This window comes from Castor canadensis, chromosome 5 (genome assembly GCF_047511655.1).
Source record: "Castor canadensis chromosome 5, mCasCan1.hap1v2, whole genome shotgun sequence".
NCBI classification, from domain to species: Eukaryota; Metazoa; Chordata; class Mammalia; order Rodentia; family Castoridae; genus Castor; species Castor canadensis.
In genome coordinates, this window is record NC_133390.1 from 57,070,055 (window position 1) to 57,086,610 (window position 16,556).

The window sequence follows — 16,556 nt, forward strand, 5'->3', positions numbered from 1 at the left end:
CAGGTATGATCTTATATAGATATACTTATTATATATATACTTATATCTATATGCCTATATATACATATATATATACACATAATTATGTATTTGAGAGAGAGAACAAAATTGTATTAGTGAGTCTGTCTGTCTGAGGGGAGTACAGGATGTGGTAGAAGGAAAGAAAATATTAGAGAATAAAAAATATTGACACCATCCATCTATTTATGAATATAATATAATGTAGCATAATGCAAGCTGTTGAATATTAGGGAAGCATGGTGCTAGAGAAAGAGTAAGTAACAGAAGGAGTTAATTTGGTTAAAGCATGATATATACAGTCCTGAAGTACCAAGGCAAAAACTCTTGGAACATTAATATACATTTAAAAAGTTAAGACCAGGAGAGTAAAATAGATCTTTTCCAGGAGTGAGGATCAGCTGGGAGGGATGAGCATTAGGAAAGGGTGAATGAGAGTGAATATAGTGGATGTATTCTGTATTCATATATGAAAATAGAAAAATGAAACCTGTTGAAATTGTTCTAAGAAGAGAGGGAGTGGGGAAGAGGGAGAATAATGGAAGGGCTAAGTCTAATATATATTATAAACACATATGCAAATATCACAATGTATCACCCTGTACAACTGTTATATGCTAATACATCATATAGTATATAACTATTATATATAATATTTATAAATATATATACACATATACATAAGTTAAGCTTAACTAGAGTTAAGCTAATTGGGCTGTTTAATAATCAGCAGATTCTTTTTTAATAGTTATCTGTTGTTTCTGGTGATTAGATTATTGGTAAGGGCACTCACAATCTGATCTCTCTTCTAAGTTGTTTGTGTTAGTCTGAAATGTGCCACACATACTATGGCAGCCATGAAAATACTGCAGCCTCCCACAGGGCTAGTTTTTGAGCTTTTGGATCCATGCCTCATTTGTACTGGGGTCATTGTTCCCAGGACTGCCTACCCCTGGTCCCTGAGCATGGTTGGTGGTGTTCACAGGCCTTTCATTGCAAAATGCAATTCCTCAGTAGGAATTCCCTCATAGCTTCTCCCTCTAACTACCCCAGGACTTTGCAATACGGCCTCTCCTTTGGTCTAGATAGAGCTTTCTTGGAATCCCAATGTTATATGAGATATTTCCCACTGGTCCTCTTTCTTTCCCTATTTCCTTTACTTGTGTTAGACTTTCCTCATACTCTGAAGTTTCTCCTTTCCTTCTCCAGCTCTTCTCCCCTTTCTGTCATGGAGTTCTCTCAAAAAATCTCCTACAGAAATCCACCTGCTTCTCAGAAGGACCCCAAGTAACACATATACTTAGCAAGTGACCATAAGAAGTTGCTACTTATGTAAATTTGATGATGTGGTATTAGAAAGTTCTTTGCATGACAAATTTGCTAGTGACAAACATTGAAATATGCTAGTGATAACTATTGGGGGAGTATGGGCTTCTATTATACTTCTGTTTATGCAAAAACAGATGTGCTTGTGCATTTTACCAATTAAAAATATTTTGAGCATCTCTTAAGCTATTTAGCAAATCCTTCAAAACTGATAGAGTTAATTATCCTTGAACTGCCTGCTTCTAGAGCACAGAGTCTTGGAATGCATGTTCTGTATAGGGTTCTTCAAATACTAACCAATCATTGCTGGGGAGTAGATTAAATCCAGTGCATGCATACATTATATCATCTATGAGTAAGTATTTTAAAGTATGGTATAATGTGAACTTTATGTGTCAGTGAACAGCATCTATAGGTGGCAAAATGGACAATTCATGCACATTAATTCTGCAGAATTGGGTGTTTGGGGATTCTATTTTTAATGGTTACTTTCAGACTTTGCAAAGTCTTTCTGTATACTTTGTACATTGTCCAACTTTTCATAGAATATTTTCTAAAAGTGGAATTATCAGGTCAAAATCATGTCCAAAAAACGAATTGAACAGACAGTTCTTAGAAAGAGTACAAATGACTAACAAATACATGAAGTATTCAACATCTTTAGTCATAAAGGAAATGTGAATCAGAACTACACTGTGAATCTATCTCAACACAGTCAGAATGACTATCACCAAGTAAACAAAAACAAATGCTGGTGAGGATGCTGGGGGAAAGAACCCTACCAAAATCAGTATGGAAGCTCCTTAAAAAACTAGAAATAGACCTATCTGTGACCCTGCTATACCACTTTTGGACATATAACCACAGGAGTATGAATCAACATATGAAAGAGAGACCTGCACACCTGTGTTTATTGCAGCATTATTCACAATAGCCAAGCTATTGTGAAGTCAGTCTAGGTCCCAACAACCAATGAATGGGTAAAGAAAATGTGGTATATATACACAATGGAGTATTGGTCAGCCATAAAGAATGATGAAACCTACTAATACTGCTTGAAAAAGGGAGGGATGGAGTGAGTTGATGGAATATAATGAAAGAGAACTTGTTTAATGTACACTGTATGCATCTTTGGAGTTATCACAATACACCTCCTTGAAGTATTGATGTATGATAATGATAAAAAAGGATGGCCAGTTTTAAGGATTTTGGTATTTGTTGCCAAGTTATTTAGCAAGTTGTTTCCAATTTATATTCCAACCATTACTATGTGAGTAGGTTAATTTTTTCCTGTATTTTATGAATTTGAAGTTATGTGTAAAATAAAAATGCACAATCCAAAAATCAATAAAACAAACAACTTTTGGGTCTTCCACCAAGGTTATGGAATGGAATTTAGAATTCTCCTGTGTATGCTCCTCTTGCTATCCCTCCTTGGGCCTGCCCTCCCATGGCCTAAAGACATTATGATTGCTAATCCTTTTTGATCTGCTTTTTCTTCCTGGAAGTAGGTTGGTAGAATCTTTTAGACTCTAGTCTAGAATTTACAGTTTTAGAGTTAAAATTATTTTCCCCCCATGCTGGGGATTGAACCCAGGATCCTGAGCATGCTAGGCAAGTACTCTACCACTAATCTGCATCCACAGCCCTTGTAGTTCCAGATGTCACCGAAATCACTATATAGTTTAGGCTGGTCTCTGACTTGTGATCCTTCTGCTTCTGCCTCCCATGTGCTAGGAACACTGGCATGTACACCACACCTGGCTTCTTGAGTTTCTTCATGGTTTGGTAGTTTAATGATAATGTGCATATCTATATTCCTAAATAGTGTTTAGAATTAAAAAAGCAAGGATACAAATGCACAGTTAGTTGCGTGCAGAGGTTATGGTCACCACTGAGAGGTAAAGACTTCCAGGACAAGATGAAGTCAATAGCGTTGAGGTCTTAGGATTCTGCCTCCTGGGAGTTTATAAGACCTTGGATATTAAGAAGGAGAGGACATGAGTTGGGTTCTAGGAAATTTGAGGCTCTCCATGGTCTATGAATTTGAAAAGACTATGGTATAAACCAAGTACCAAGCACATGATCTGTGGGAGTGGAATGGATTGTTCTGGGTTTCTTGCTTCTAAGCTCATGAGGGCCTTGTTCCAGCTCTCAGTAGTAGGTCAAAGCAGAACACTTTGGTAGGATAAAATAAATGTACACAGCTGATTTAGGCAGCCGGACCTGGAATAAAGCAGGAAATTTATCAGCCAGTTGTCAAGATCTCAACTTTGTGTTTGAGCCAGCCTCTCCCGAGAATTTGCCTAGGTGTTTTAAGAAATGGTCATAACAGCCTGCAGCGTATTTGTCTAGACTCCTACTGCTCCTACTGGTCCAATTTCTAGCTAAGAACATCTGTTCTGTCTTTCTGGGAGTCGATTCACCCCTCTCCCATGTGAAACTCCTGTTGCTGTATCATGCCTCTCTTGGTTTATACTTCCATTTTGGTAGAGCACATTTTTCCATAAGTTTTTGAAAAAGGGGACATGGAATATTGTTTTGAGACAATGTCTGAAAGTGCATTCTTCCCTCATAATATTTGAGTTTGATTATATTTCTAGGTTATAAGTAATTTTCCTTTAGAATTTTGGATACTATTGAATTGTCTTATTGCTTGCAAGTTATGAGTTGTAAAAGCATTAGGGTTTCTGATCCTTTCTGATCTATATTTTCTTTCTGGAAGCTGATAGGATCTTTTGTAGTGGACTCCCCCCCACCCCTGTGTTCTGAAATTTCAGAATGGAATATCTTGTGTGAGTGTTATAATCCACTACTTGTATTCACTAAGGTCTCCCCTTACCCCTAGTAATAGTGACTTACTTCCTGTTCTGGAAATTTTTCTATAATTTTAGAAAAATTTAGATTTTTTTCTGCTATTTTCTTCTCTTCTCATTTTTTCCCCTACCTCTTGCTTTTTAGAGTTGTTTACAGATTTTCTTATCTCTTTTTCTCCCACTTTCTATCTGTGTGTTATTTGACTGTCTAGGTAATGTCTACTTATTTTCTAATCCTTCTAGTGACTTTACTTCTGCTCTTAGGTTTCCAATTCCAAGACATCTCTTCTGATAATTTTTTGGTATCCAGTTCCTCTTCATAAATGCAGCATTTTCTTATCTTTCTGGATATGTCAATGAATTTTATTTCATTTAATGATTTTATTTTATTGTTGATTTCCTACCCTGTACATTATTTATTTAATTCAAAATGTCTTCTGGTGAAGATTATTTTATCTTAATTTCTATCTTCTCTGATAGGAACTTTCCTCAGGGTATCTGGTAATCACTGAGTGTCTACTTAATATTAAAATTTGTGGATCTAAAAAGCCCGTAGCACCTCTGAGAGCTGGGACTATGGACCATGCTTATCACCAGAGTTAGCTCTAGAGCACATAAACAGGGGAGTGGCATGGTTCTCTCATTCAGCACTATATATATATTTCTTTACTTGATTCTTCCCCTACCCCAGCTCTAATCTGTGACTGGATCATTAGTCCTGACATTCCTGATTTTAGTTTCTCTAGGGAGCAGGCTTCCAGATTTTTTCCAGAGTGAGGAGACATAATTGCTCAGAAGAGTGGAGTGGAGGTGGGAACCTAGGAAATAATGTAAGTAACTATTTCTTCTTTAATAGCATAAAAGATTCTGGCACCATTTAAAAAAATCTTTGACTTTTGGGAGCTTTCAAGTCCACCTCCTTCTTCCTAGTCCATTCCATATTTAGGCTACTGGTAAAAAGCTACTGGACTCCTTCCCTTGGCACAGCAAAGTTCAAACCACATGGGGACGAACTCTTCTCTAGTCCCACCTCCTATTGAATACGCGAGTTAATAGCTGTCATTCTTTTTGGAGGCACTCAAGCCAATTTCAGACCAGCTTGGATGCTGTCCAGATTTGCCTAGGAAATTCCATGATGTGATTTTTTTTTCCTTTATTATTCATATGTGCATACAAGGCTTGGGTCATTTCTCCCCCCTGCCCCCACCCCCTCCCTTACCACCCACTATGCCCCCTCCCTCTTCCTCCCACCCCCTCAATACCCAGCAGAAACTATTTTGCCCTTATTTCTAATTTTGTTGTAGAGAGAGTATAAGGAATAATAGGAAGGAACAAGGGTTTTTGCTGGTTGAGATAAGGATAGCTATACAGGGCATTGACTCACATTGATTTCCTGTGCGTGAGTGTTACCTTCTAGGTTAATTCTTTTTGATCTAACCTTTTCTCTAGTTCCTGTTCCCCTTTTCCTATTGGCCTCAGTTGCTTTTAAGGTATCTGCTTTAGTTTCTCTGCGTTAAGGGCAATAAATGCTAGCTAATTTTTTAGGTGTCTTACCTATCCTCACCCCTCCCTTGTTTGCTCTCGCTTTTATCATGTGCTCAAAGTCCAATCCCATTGTTGTGTTTGCCCTTGATCTAATGTCCACATATGAGGGAGAACATTTTTTCCCCCCTTACCTCTGGTGTGTATGGCACTATTAGTCAGGACATGCTACCTATTAATTGGAAGGGTGTCTACCCCACCTGTATTGGATGGCTACAAGAAAATGTTTTCTCAAGAAACTTTCTTGTCTTAATTTTCCTTTTATGCCCCCTATCCCCAGCCCTAGCTCTACAGTTAGTTCCCATCCCTTTGAGTGAGCTGGTATTGGTTGATTCTCTAGGACTAGTTACAGATTAGCTTTCATGGGTCTTCTAAGTCAGTTAGTACTTGCCCATCTTTCTCTAGCTTCCAAAATCTTGGTGATTTTTTTTTTTTGCCTTTCCTGTTTTTCTGCTTTGTATGTTTTTTAAAAAAAATTTTCAAAGGTTTTATAATGATACAAGGAGATGAGAAACAAAATTAGAGGCATGTTCAAGCTGATTTCTTAACCCAGAAATTATTAGTGAGCTCATTTCTTAATACCTTGTCAAGAATGGGCATTATCATTCCATTATTGCTAAATTCTTGAAATATACACTATATTTAGTTCTAATTGCTCCAACATCTTATTTGATCCATATTGTTGGATTCTGATCTAATCTACTATTCATATCACTAAAAGACTAATGTACAATTTCATGATTTGTGACTGTTTCTTAAATTTGGCTATTTGGTTCACCCTAAATTTGCTTCCTGTTTTTAGTTCTACTCTATTGTAATCCAGATGTGAACCCCACCACTGTTCTAGAAACAAGTTGAAGTGAAAATGAATTATCTCTACCTGTCTGTGCTCCATTTCTGTGAGGGAAATGGAAAGATAATCAATTCATGGGTTATCTGTTTAAAATAAAAGCCACTACTTTTCTTCTCTTCTTGGTTATAAAAAATTTGATACATTTTTTTGGACAAATTTAGCAATGATTTATAATTCTTAGTGAAAAATGCCAGACTAAAATTTAGAATAAAATGCAGTAGTTTGATTGAAAACAATTATTTCTTCAATTGGTGAGTCTACTTTATTTTCAGTTAATTTATAGACGTGTGAAAGTTACTTTTATTATTGAAATACGATTCTAAAGTTATTTTCACAATAAAAACCTTAGAGATGAAAATTAGTTCTGCTCTGCAATAAACAGCAGAGTTCTAGTCTCTGCTCTTACTGTGAGCCAGACTAAATTTATTATGTGTGTCTTGAAAATTTATCCGTGTAAATGCTAGCATATAGTTGAGTATGTGGGCTTTTAAGAAGTACTGGGAATAAACTATTTCTGCTGTACTGTTGCTTATTTAAGTGTGCATTTCTGAAGACTATACCATATCAGCACATTTAGATCTCCCTTACACTTTTATTACTTTTTGTGAAAATATAATAAATACAGAGAAGTGCTTACAATAAACATAGCTAAATAAATTAACACAATTCACAAGTCCATTGGGTAACCACCTGGTTAGCTCAGCAGTAGGACATTCCAAAGATTTCATAGAGTTCCTTTAGGTCTGCTCCAAGTGAACTGCCATCTCTGTCTCCCTCAGTGGGGTCCACTGCCTACTCTCTGTGGTAATCCCTCACTTGTTTTCTTTTGTTACTACTTAAGTATGTGTCCTTAAACATTATAGTTCAATTTTGCCTGTTTTTACGATTTTAGGTAACTCAAATCATGTAACTCAAATTAGTTTGTTTCTGACTTAGTGCTTTCTATTTGTCCTACTTATTCTGTTCCCCCATCCCCAGCCCAGATTTTCTTCTTTCTGGACATTGTTACAACTTTATTATTCTATTTTTTTCTTTACTCTATTAAAAGCTATATATTCTTCTATGATTCTTTGACTGGCAGCCTCAGTATTATTAGTATGTCATTGGTTCTTACAACCTTATATTAATTGGTATTTTACCTCTTCATGGACAAGGAAAGGGCCTTAAGTTCCTTTTAGAAACCAATTTTTTATGGCCTCCTTTAAACTTTTAAGGCCATTTTGTTACATTCTTTAACTCTGTCTTTAATTCATATTGAAATATGATATGCTCAATTAATTATGTGCTCAATTAATGTGCTCAATTTTTATTTGAAATGTCCATATGTAAATCTTATTACTGTTATTATGATTAGTCTACTTATTTAAATTTGTCCCATATTTACCTTTTTGTTGCCTTTTCTTTCTTCCTGAATCTGAGCTCCTATCTGGTATCTTTTTCCTTCTGCTGGAAAAATATGCCTTTTAGGGTTGCTTTTAATGCAGATCTACTGGATACAAATTTTCTCTTTTGTGTCTCTGAAAATTATTTCACTTAATTTTTTGGCAGTACTGGGCTTTGAACTCAGGGCCTCATACTTGATAGGAAGATATTCTACTAGTTAAGTCACACCCCCAATCCTTTTTGCGTTAGTTATCTGTGAGATTATGTCTCATGTTTTTTCCTTGAGGTCAACCTTGGGCAAAGATTCTCCTAAACAACTGAGATCACAGACAAGTACCACCAAGGTCGGTCTACTTGTTGGTTGAGTTTGGTCTTGTTCACTTTTTTGCATGGGCTGGCCTTAAACCATGATCCTCTCAATCTCTGCCTCCCAAGTAGTTGGTATGACAGGCATGCATCATCATGACTGGACTTCACTTTATTTTTAAATTATGCTTTTGTTAAAATTTTAGGTTGGGAGTTATCATTTCAAAGTTATAATTTTGAGTTGAAATTATTTTCTTTTAGCACTTAGAAGATGTTATTCTCTTGTTTTTGACTTCTATTATCTCTGCTAAAAGCAGGTATCTGAAAACATTTGCTCTTTTGATGGTGATCTGTTTTTTTCTTGTTCCTTCTGGTTACTTTAAAATTTTCTTTTCTTTCACTTGTAACACTTTACCATGAAATATCTGGTAATTTTCTCTTTATCCTATTTGAGGTTTGCTAGCTTCTTGAATCTGCAATTCAATGTTTTTCAGTTTTGGAAAAATTTCAGCCATTATTCAAATAATTTTTCCAGGTTCTCTTTGTCTTTTTCCTAGAATGTCACTTATCTTATATTTTCTTACTGTATTCTTTATTTCTTATCTTCCTTTCTAATGTTATGTCATTTTATTTCTCTTTGCTTTGTTTTGAATAGTTCTTTTTGATCAATCAGTATCCAGGCAGCTTATTCTTGTTAACTGACTTTCCAGCTGGTTAACCAACTTATCCATTTGTTGTTAATTTCAACTATTATCTCAAGGCTAGCAGCCTGTTTACTCCTTCATTACTGTTATTTTTGCACTGCCAAAATTCTCTTATCTTGTTTTGTCTCTTTGAACAAAATAAGTGTGGTTATTTTAAAGTCTATGTCTAAAACTCCCAACATTTGAAGTATTTCTGAGACTTATTTTCAGTTATTTCTGTCCATTTAGTTGTTTTCTTGTCACTGAGTACGTGGTTATTTTTTTATGATATGTCACATTGTGTTTGCAAAAATGTAGAAATAATTTTTTCAGATTGGGACATCTTACAAAGAGTATTTATATTTCATTTTGTTAGTCATCCAGTGCACTCATACTCTGAAGTTACGTCAAACAAATTTTACTCATAGAGCATGGAGAATACCAACTCCATACAAGATGTGATGGTGACACCTCTTTAGAATAATACTAAAATCTATAGAGCACCTCCTATGGTACATCAGGAGATAAACAATCAAGTTTCAATGTGATCTGTGAAGCTATTTATTTAATTCTTACTCTATTCCAGACAATACCTTAATTGCTTTTCATATTTCACTAAGGTAATCCTTACAATGATTGTTAGGTGGATATTACTATTATCTTTGCTTTACAGATGTGAAACTGAGGCAGAGAGGATTTGGGTAACTTGGCCAACGGCACATAAGTTTAAATGGCACAACTTGAAGTTTGATTGCAAGTAGTCTGGCTGCATTGTCTTCTTATCTGGTACATTATGATAGAGCAAGAACATTCTTCAAGAGGAAAAATATATGTCAATATTTAGGCCAATTACTCTGAGTTCTCTGGATGTTTTGAATTTAAGGGGAAAATACTATTAACAGAATTATTCTACTTGAGTTTTTCTCAGGGCTAAGTTTTATGGATGGTCATCAGGATAGCTTAGAGAAATTGAGTTGGTAAGATGATGCTGTTAAAGTGAATTTAGGTGTTAGTTGTTATAATCTGGGAAATAATAAATTTTGGAATTACATGAATGAGGCTGTTAGGAGTGGCATTTTTTACTTTGTCTAGTGATTATGAATTTTAAAATATATTACCTATGTGTTACTGTGGTATTGGTACTGAGGTGTTTAGGAGAAAATGACAGTAGTGTTTGTTATGAAGGGATAAGAACTCAGTGGGACGGATCCTACTTTGTGTTAACTCATTGCTACCATTCAGAATCTGGAGGAGGGAGAGTTGTGGGCTAAGTGTGGACTCTCTGAAGACTCTTTTGCACTGAGAGCAAGTATGGGGAAATCACATCTTAGAACTCAGAATTTTTGCATGATTCATGTGCAGGATTTGTTTATTGTGTTTCTTTTCACAATGACTTCTTAGACTGTTTCAGCATGAACAGTTGGCTCAGTACCTAGAGAGTATTTGATTACCTAAGTTAGGAAGCAAAACTACATACACTGTAGAGGAAATTTACCCTGGAATAAATGGAGATCATTTAGTCAAATTGCTATATTCTCAATGTGTTAAGGCTTCCCTGGGAGAAAACGCCATAGGAGCTTTCTTAGAAGCACAAGTAAGCAGAACTTATTTTCTAGGGAAACAGAAAAGTGGCCTAACATGTGATTCAGTATCAGCCAATATGACCTTGGAGAGAAAGATGTCATAAAAGAAAATGGAGCAAGGCATGAAACTGGTTCTATAGAGGTATTTATAAGTCAGAAACTCTTCATTGAAAGTGACAGAAATCAGATCCAAACCAACTTAATCATAGCTATCAAGAAGGGAAAAAGGAACAAATTATTATCTTTGGCTTGGCTACATTGCATGTTAGCATAAATTCATGCTTGCTGTAGTTAGAGAGAGGGCCCAGATGTTTCAGCAGATCTAAACATACTTTCAAGGCTCTGAACTTAAAGGAGGGGGCGGGGAAGGAAGATTGAAACCACTGAACTTAAATGAGGGGGGGGAGTATTTATTCATGCTACTTGAAGCAACAGGCATAGCCCTAATTCGTACTTAACTGGATTCAGAAGCTTAAGTATGGAGGTTCTCTGCTGCCCTTGCACTCAATCTACTTTTGATCTCTGCCTCTCTATTTGTTGGTCCATTAACTTCCATCATACTTGTGCCTCTCCATGTTGCGAGGGAAGAGGGACATGGGCATTGTTCACTCCTCCTCAGTCATGCCTGGGTCAGGAGTTGATTAGTTAGTTTGTAGTTTGATCTAAAGGCCATGTGCTAAAGGCTTGGTTGCCAGCCTGTGCTACTGTCTGGAAGTGGTGCAACTTTACAAGTGAGGCCTAGTGAAAGGAAGTGAGTCACTGGGGGTGTGCTCTTGAAGTGGATATTGGGACCCTGGCCTCTTTTCTCTCTGTTTCCCTGCAACCATGAGGTGAATGGACTTCCTCCTCTATGCACTGCCCACCATAATGTTCTGCCTCTCTACAGACCCAAAAGCAATGTGGCCAAGTGACCATGGACTAAAACCTCTGAAATCATGAACCAAAATAAACTGCTCTTCCTTTAAGTTGATTTTCACAGGTTGTTTTTCCACAAAGATAGAAAGCTGACTAACATTGTTATTTATTGCTGCATAACAATTTAAAACTCAGCTGAAAAGAGTAAACATTTATCTCATACAGCTCCTTAAGGACAGAAATCTAGGAATAGCTTAGCTGGATGATTCTGGCTTGGAGTCTCTCATGGGGTTGTGCTTAAGGTATTGGCCAGGACTATAATTATCTGAAGGGACTGAGTTCATTCATGTGAATTAGTAGGAGGATTTAGTTCCTTTTCATGTGGGTCTCTCCATAGGGCTGTTCACCCAGCATGGTGCCTGGCTTCTCCAAGGGCAAGTGATTATAGAGTGATAGAAATAAAAATGGAAGTCACAGTTTCTTTTATAACCTAACCTCAGAAGCAACATATTATAAATTCTGCTCTTTGCTGGTAGTCATACAGATCAACCATGCTGCAGAGTGGGAGAGGACTACGTAAGGGTCTGAATACCAGGAGGTAGGAGTGATCATTAAGGGCCCTACTATAAGTGGGCTACTACAGGCACTAGCCAGGTAGTTTGCATTCAATGAGTCAGTCTAGGCATCCAGCTTTAATTTCAAGTTTGATGGCCTGGTGAGTATAGACCATTGCTGAATACTACCCTATATTAGGCAACAGTGACTTCCTTACCTTCTATTGTGCTAGCATCTTTCTGGCTCACAAAGACTATAAGACAGAAATATTTGGTTGCATGTGTGTGTGTATGTGCACACATGCATGCACAATGTGTATCTGACCTACCTACTTGCCTCTCATTCTGTTCTGTTTTATAGCCCAGAAGAGTATTCTTTCTCATGAGACATGGATTGCTGAGGCAGGCTTCAGAATCCTTTAAAATGCACATAGGCTAGGACTGCAGGTGGGAAGGTGCAATTAAATGGATCCTAAACTAGCAGAGTTAGGCAGAGTAATGCTGAAGGCAAGTGATTGCAGCTCCAGCTGGGTGTAGTCAGCTCCAAAGGCAGTTCAGTATTCACTTCAGGGAATGGTCAAATAAGCAGAAATCTCCAGCTCAGATTAAACATATAATCTTTGGGAATTAAATTGAGCCAGTCTTGAGCCAGTCTTTAAAGTCTGTGTGTTGTTTTATTTTTACCTTTTGAAATAAAAGAAAAACTTTCATCCTATGAGTTTAGTCATTGTATACTAGCCAAACTAAGAAACTAATTGGGAATAATGTATGAATATCCATAAACGCATCCTTCAATACTTTGAAAATAACCTAGAATGTGGTATTATTTTGATAAACTTGTTTGAAGAGCAAATCAATAACTTCCCATTTGGTCTCCTACTACTATGTTTGTGTATGTACATACATACATGCGTATATGTATCTATTACATATGTAAGGGAGTAATTTGAGATTCTAAACGTTGTCAAGAGTATATACTCAGAGAAAAAAAATCTGTTAATTATAGTTCCGTGGAGCTCTAATGAATGTCAGTTATGTATAGTGGCCCATAGGTATAATGTATCCAGGAAAAAATCATTCATTTCAAGTATTTCTAAGAGATGGAATTTAATGCAGGGAAGAATGTGACAGAAGAGCTGGGAAATAAAGCAGAAGATGATGACGAACCCAGGTAACATGTATAAGTCACTTCCAAGCTGGAAGTGATGCTATGAGATTCCAGGGGTGAGGTTCCTCAATGAACTAGAACACTGATAGGTCTGCTTATAAGGAGCTTGAGTTGTGGAAAAACAGCTAGTGCCAGAAAAGCTGCCCAACACATCATTACTTAATCAGGTAGTATTCTCACTGCATTTGCTGTCCCATATGTTGTCTTCTCCTTGGAGCAAATTAATACAGTGACTAAGGCAGATCCGTATACTGAATGATGTCTGTGACAATTCTAATAGGAGACTTACAATAAAAACTCCTAGATTTTGGAGAAAGACTGCTCCCTCAGATACAACTGAATCAGTTAACACGAAGTTCATGAAAATCCTTGAGTCTGAAATTCTGTGGTCAGGGATTCAGGATCAATAACAAAATATGAACTATGCTGAACATGCCTTGGCAGCATTCCATCAAGCCCCCATGGAACAAATAGTTGCATGAGCAGATTGCTTAAATGCTCACTGAACCTACTATGGTGCTGTTCCTTCTTCAACCTGTGCTTATGGCCTCCTGTAGAGTCCCTCTTAGAAACTGTTGACTACAAAGGTGGCTTTTTAAGATAATACCTGCCACTAGCTGACTTTGGACTCTTGTCCCCAGACATATACCTCTAGGCTAATTATGAAGAATAATGAATGGAGGAGGAAAAACCCTCCAAATAGGTAGGATGTTGAATAGTATATCTCATTGTAACTTTGCTTGGATGAAAATGAGGCTTAAATATAGGCTTCATATCAGTTCTTGGACATGTTAATTAAAGAAACAAAAGAAGGCTGACTGCAGAATTATGGAAAAGATGGATATAAGCATGGAATGCATTAAGAGCATGATGGGCCTGGAGCCCCGAGCAAGCATGGAAAGGAAGCTGTGCTGACCTGTCTACATTAATGCCCATTCACCTGATTGCAGTGGGGATTTTCTGATGAAAATTCAAATGAAATATGGAAAAAGCAGCCACAGAAGTAGGAAAAGAGGCTTTTTTTAGACTCTCATCAAAGAAAAACACAATGCAACAATATCTGAGTTCAATATGTTGGCCTCTAGACCTGCCCATATCTTTGATATGGTCATAAGCCAGCTTCTTGTTGGAGTAATTTAATTGTTCCCATTATGTAGGGGATAGCATTCCTGTTTCTTTATTCCGCCTGACAGTGCCTCTGTCTGAATTATCAACTGCAGACTTTCTGAATGCTTCATGTGCCATCTTGTTATCCCACCCAAACTGACTGTGAAAGGAGTTCCTTGGTCAAAGCAAAGAATGAAGTTAATGGACTAATTCAAATGAAATTCACTGTTTTATCTTCCCTATCAATGAAGCAGTTAGCCCTATAATGCAGAGGAATGGCCTCCAAAGACTCAGTCCTACAACTTTACAGGGTGTCTTCTTTCACCTGATGACATAGCTGCTTTGCAGAACACTTGTGAGCCTTTGCACCAAGTCTCAAAATTAAGGCACTGTTTCCTCTTAGTTAGATGATAAGGATCTAGGAACCAAGAAGTGAAGAGGAACTGATGTGTCCAACTGTTCCAACTAATTAACCTACTCTCAAAATTTTTACTCAGGTGTAAAAATTTTTACTCAGGTGTCACTCATCTCTCATTAGTACCCAAAAGAGAAATGCTTTCATCGTGGAATAAGTGTGCCTCTTCTGAATTGGTAGATAAAACTTCATTTGGGCTCTTCAGGCATGGGGATAAATGGCAGAAAGTGGGATTCAGTGTTCACTGGAGTGACTGATCCTGCTTAGGCAGAGGAGATGCAATTATCCTGTATAACTAGATACAGGAGGAATATGATAGACTTTCTTTTTCTGATGTGCTCAGCAGCAGCAGCTAATGGAAGACTTATGGTCCTTTATGGACAAGACCAATAAGAATTTGACACAGGCCAAGAATCAGTTACTCTATCAGGGAAATGGCTGAGGGCCTGGTAAATGGTAAGAATACTCTAGAATGGTAATAGAAAAAGGAAGACATAAATATTAGCTCTAGCTTAGGCATAAATGGCAGAAAAAAGACAATTTCCTTGCTTGATATACCATAACTTACAACAAAATGTCTTCTTTTGTCTCCATATTATACATAAAGTATATTGGTGGGGGTACTGTATGCCTTTTGGACAATTGGTTAAAGCAGAAATGGGGCAGGAATGACTATCATCAAGAACATCACTGTTCAAAGTCATGGAGAGGATCTGCAGGCTGGTGCCAGTGATGAGCTCTTTATGATTGGTTTATGATGAGAGAAGTATAGAAATGAAGTTTATTTAAAATGACTCTGTCAAACTGGTATTAAAATTTCTGTGCTTTTTGTATGTAATAATAAAAATTGAGGATGGCATTTAATATTAATTTTATTTTTTTCTAGTAATTAATTTTTATTGCATTTTCTCAATGAATTTGTCCATGACATATTAGAAACAAAATTTTATTGTCTCTTTACAGACAGTTAGAGAAGCACTGATCTTGATGTGAAGTGGCTTTGTGAAGTATTTTCTTCTGGATGCAGCAGCTGTGTGTGCTGGCTACTTCCCTGTGTGAAGAAACTGAGCAAGCTTGCTATTTTTCATAGTATTTGGGTGGTAGTGGTGGAGGAATCTTTGACAATAAGAAGTGTGTGTGTGTGTGTGTGTGTGTGTGTGTGTATGTGTGTTGTGTATGTGTGTATGTGTTGGGTAGCCAAAGATCAATGTATAGAAATATACTAAGTTGACTCTGCAGCTTATATCTTTGCTGCCTTCTTTTTCCCTCCTCTAATCAGTTGATATACCAACCATGGCTGCCTTTCCCAAGGGTAGAAGTATTAACCAAGCTTGGTCTCTCCAGGAAATTTTGAAAGTAGAAGAGAGACCTACCCAGGTAGAAGTTGATTGGAACTGAGTAGGACCGTATGAACCCAGGAAGTCTCCAGGGTTCCTATTACTGACTTTCCTAAACTTGCCTGGGCAGCTGTTATTTTTGACGCTTGGTTGCTCTTCCTTTAGTTCTGGAGTTCTCCAGGACCTTCTAATAAATGTCCTTCTATTTTCAGTCCTAAATCCATTTGTTGCTTCTCACTAAACTCACCTTAAATGAAACAAAGGATCTTATAATTTTAAAAGCATTTGATACCACCAGATTACTTTCCAGAAAGTTGAAAATCAGTGTTTGCTATTACCAATGACATGACTATCTCCAGCTATCTTTTCAAGAATTGAATATTAAATGTATTATATACACACATATGTAAGTGTGAACATATGTGAAGAAGTGGGCTTTGAGTATCCTGAATCTAAAAATCTGATGCGACAAGTGGAAAATTTCACATCATGGAACTTGGCTCCATGCACAAAATTTCTAGAACTATTGTATAAAATACTTTTGGAATATGTATATAAAGTATATATGAAATATAAATGAATTTTACGTTTGAACTTGGGTCCCATCCCC

The 16,556-nt window shown here is 36.9% G+C and overlaps 1 protein-coding gene across 7 annotated transcripts in view; it reads left to right on the top strand.

Annotated features, from left to right (window-relative positions):
• The window catches only part of Hhla2 (HHLA2 member of B7 family), a 63,169-nt gene that overhangs the window by 17,659 nt on the left and 28,954 nt on the right, over positions 1-16,556 (top strand). For 2 of the 7 annotated variants that reach the window (XM_074072369.1, XM_074072373.1), the window contains exon 2: positions 4,898-4,990. The exons of 3 other annotated variants lie outside the window; for them this stretch is intronic. The gene's annotated coding sequence lies outside the window, so the exon portion shown is untranslated. Of the gene's footprint in view, positions 1-4,897; positions 4,991-15,572; positions 15,642-16,556 lie in introns of all 7 variants that reach the window. 2 more of the 7 variants (XM_074072372.1, XM_074072374.1) reach the window with 1 other exon arrangement.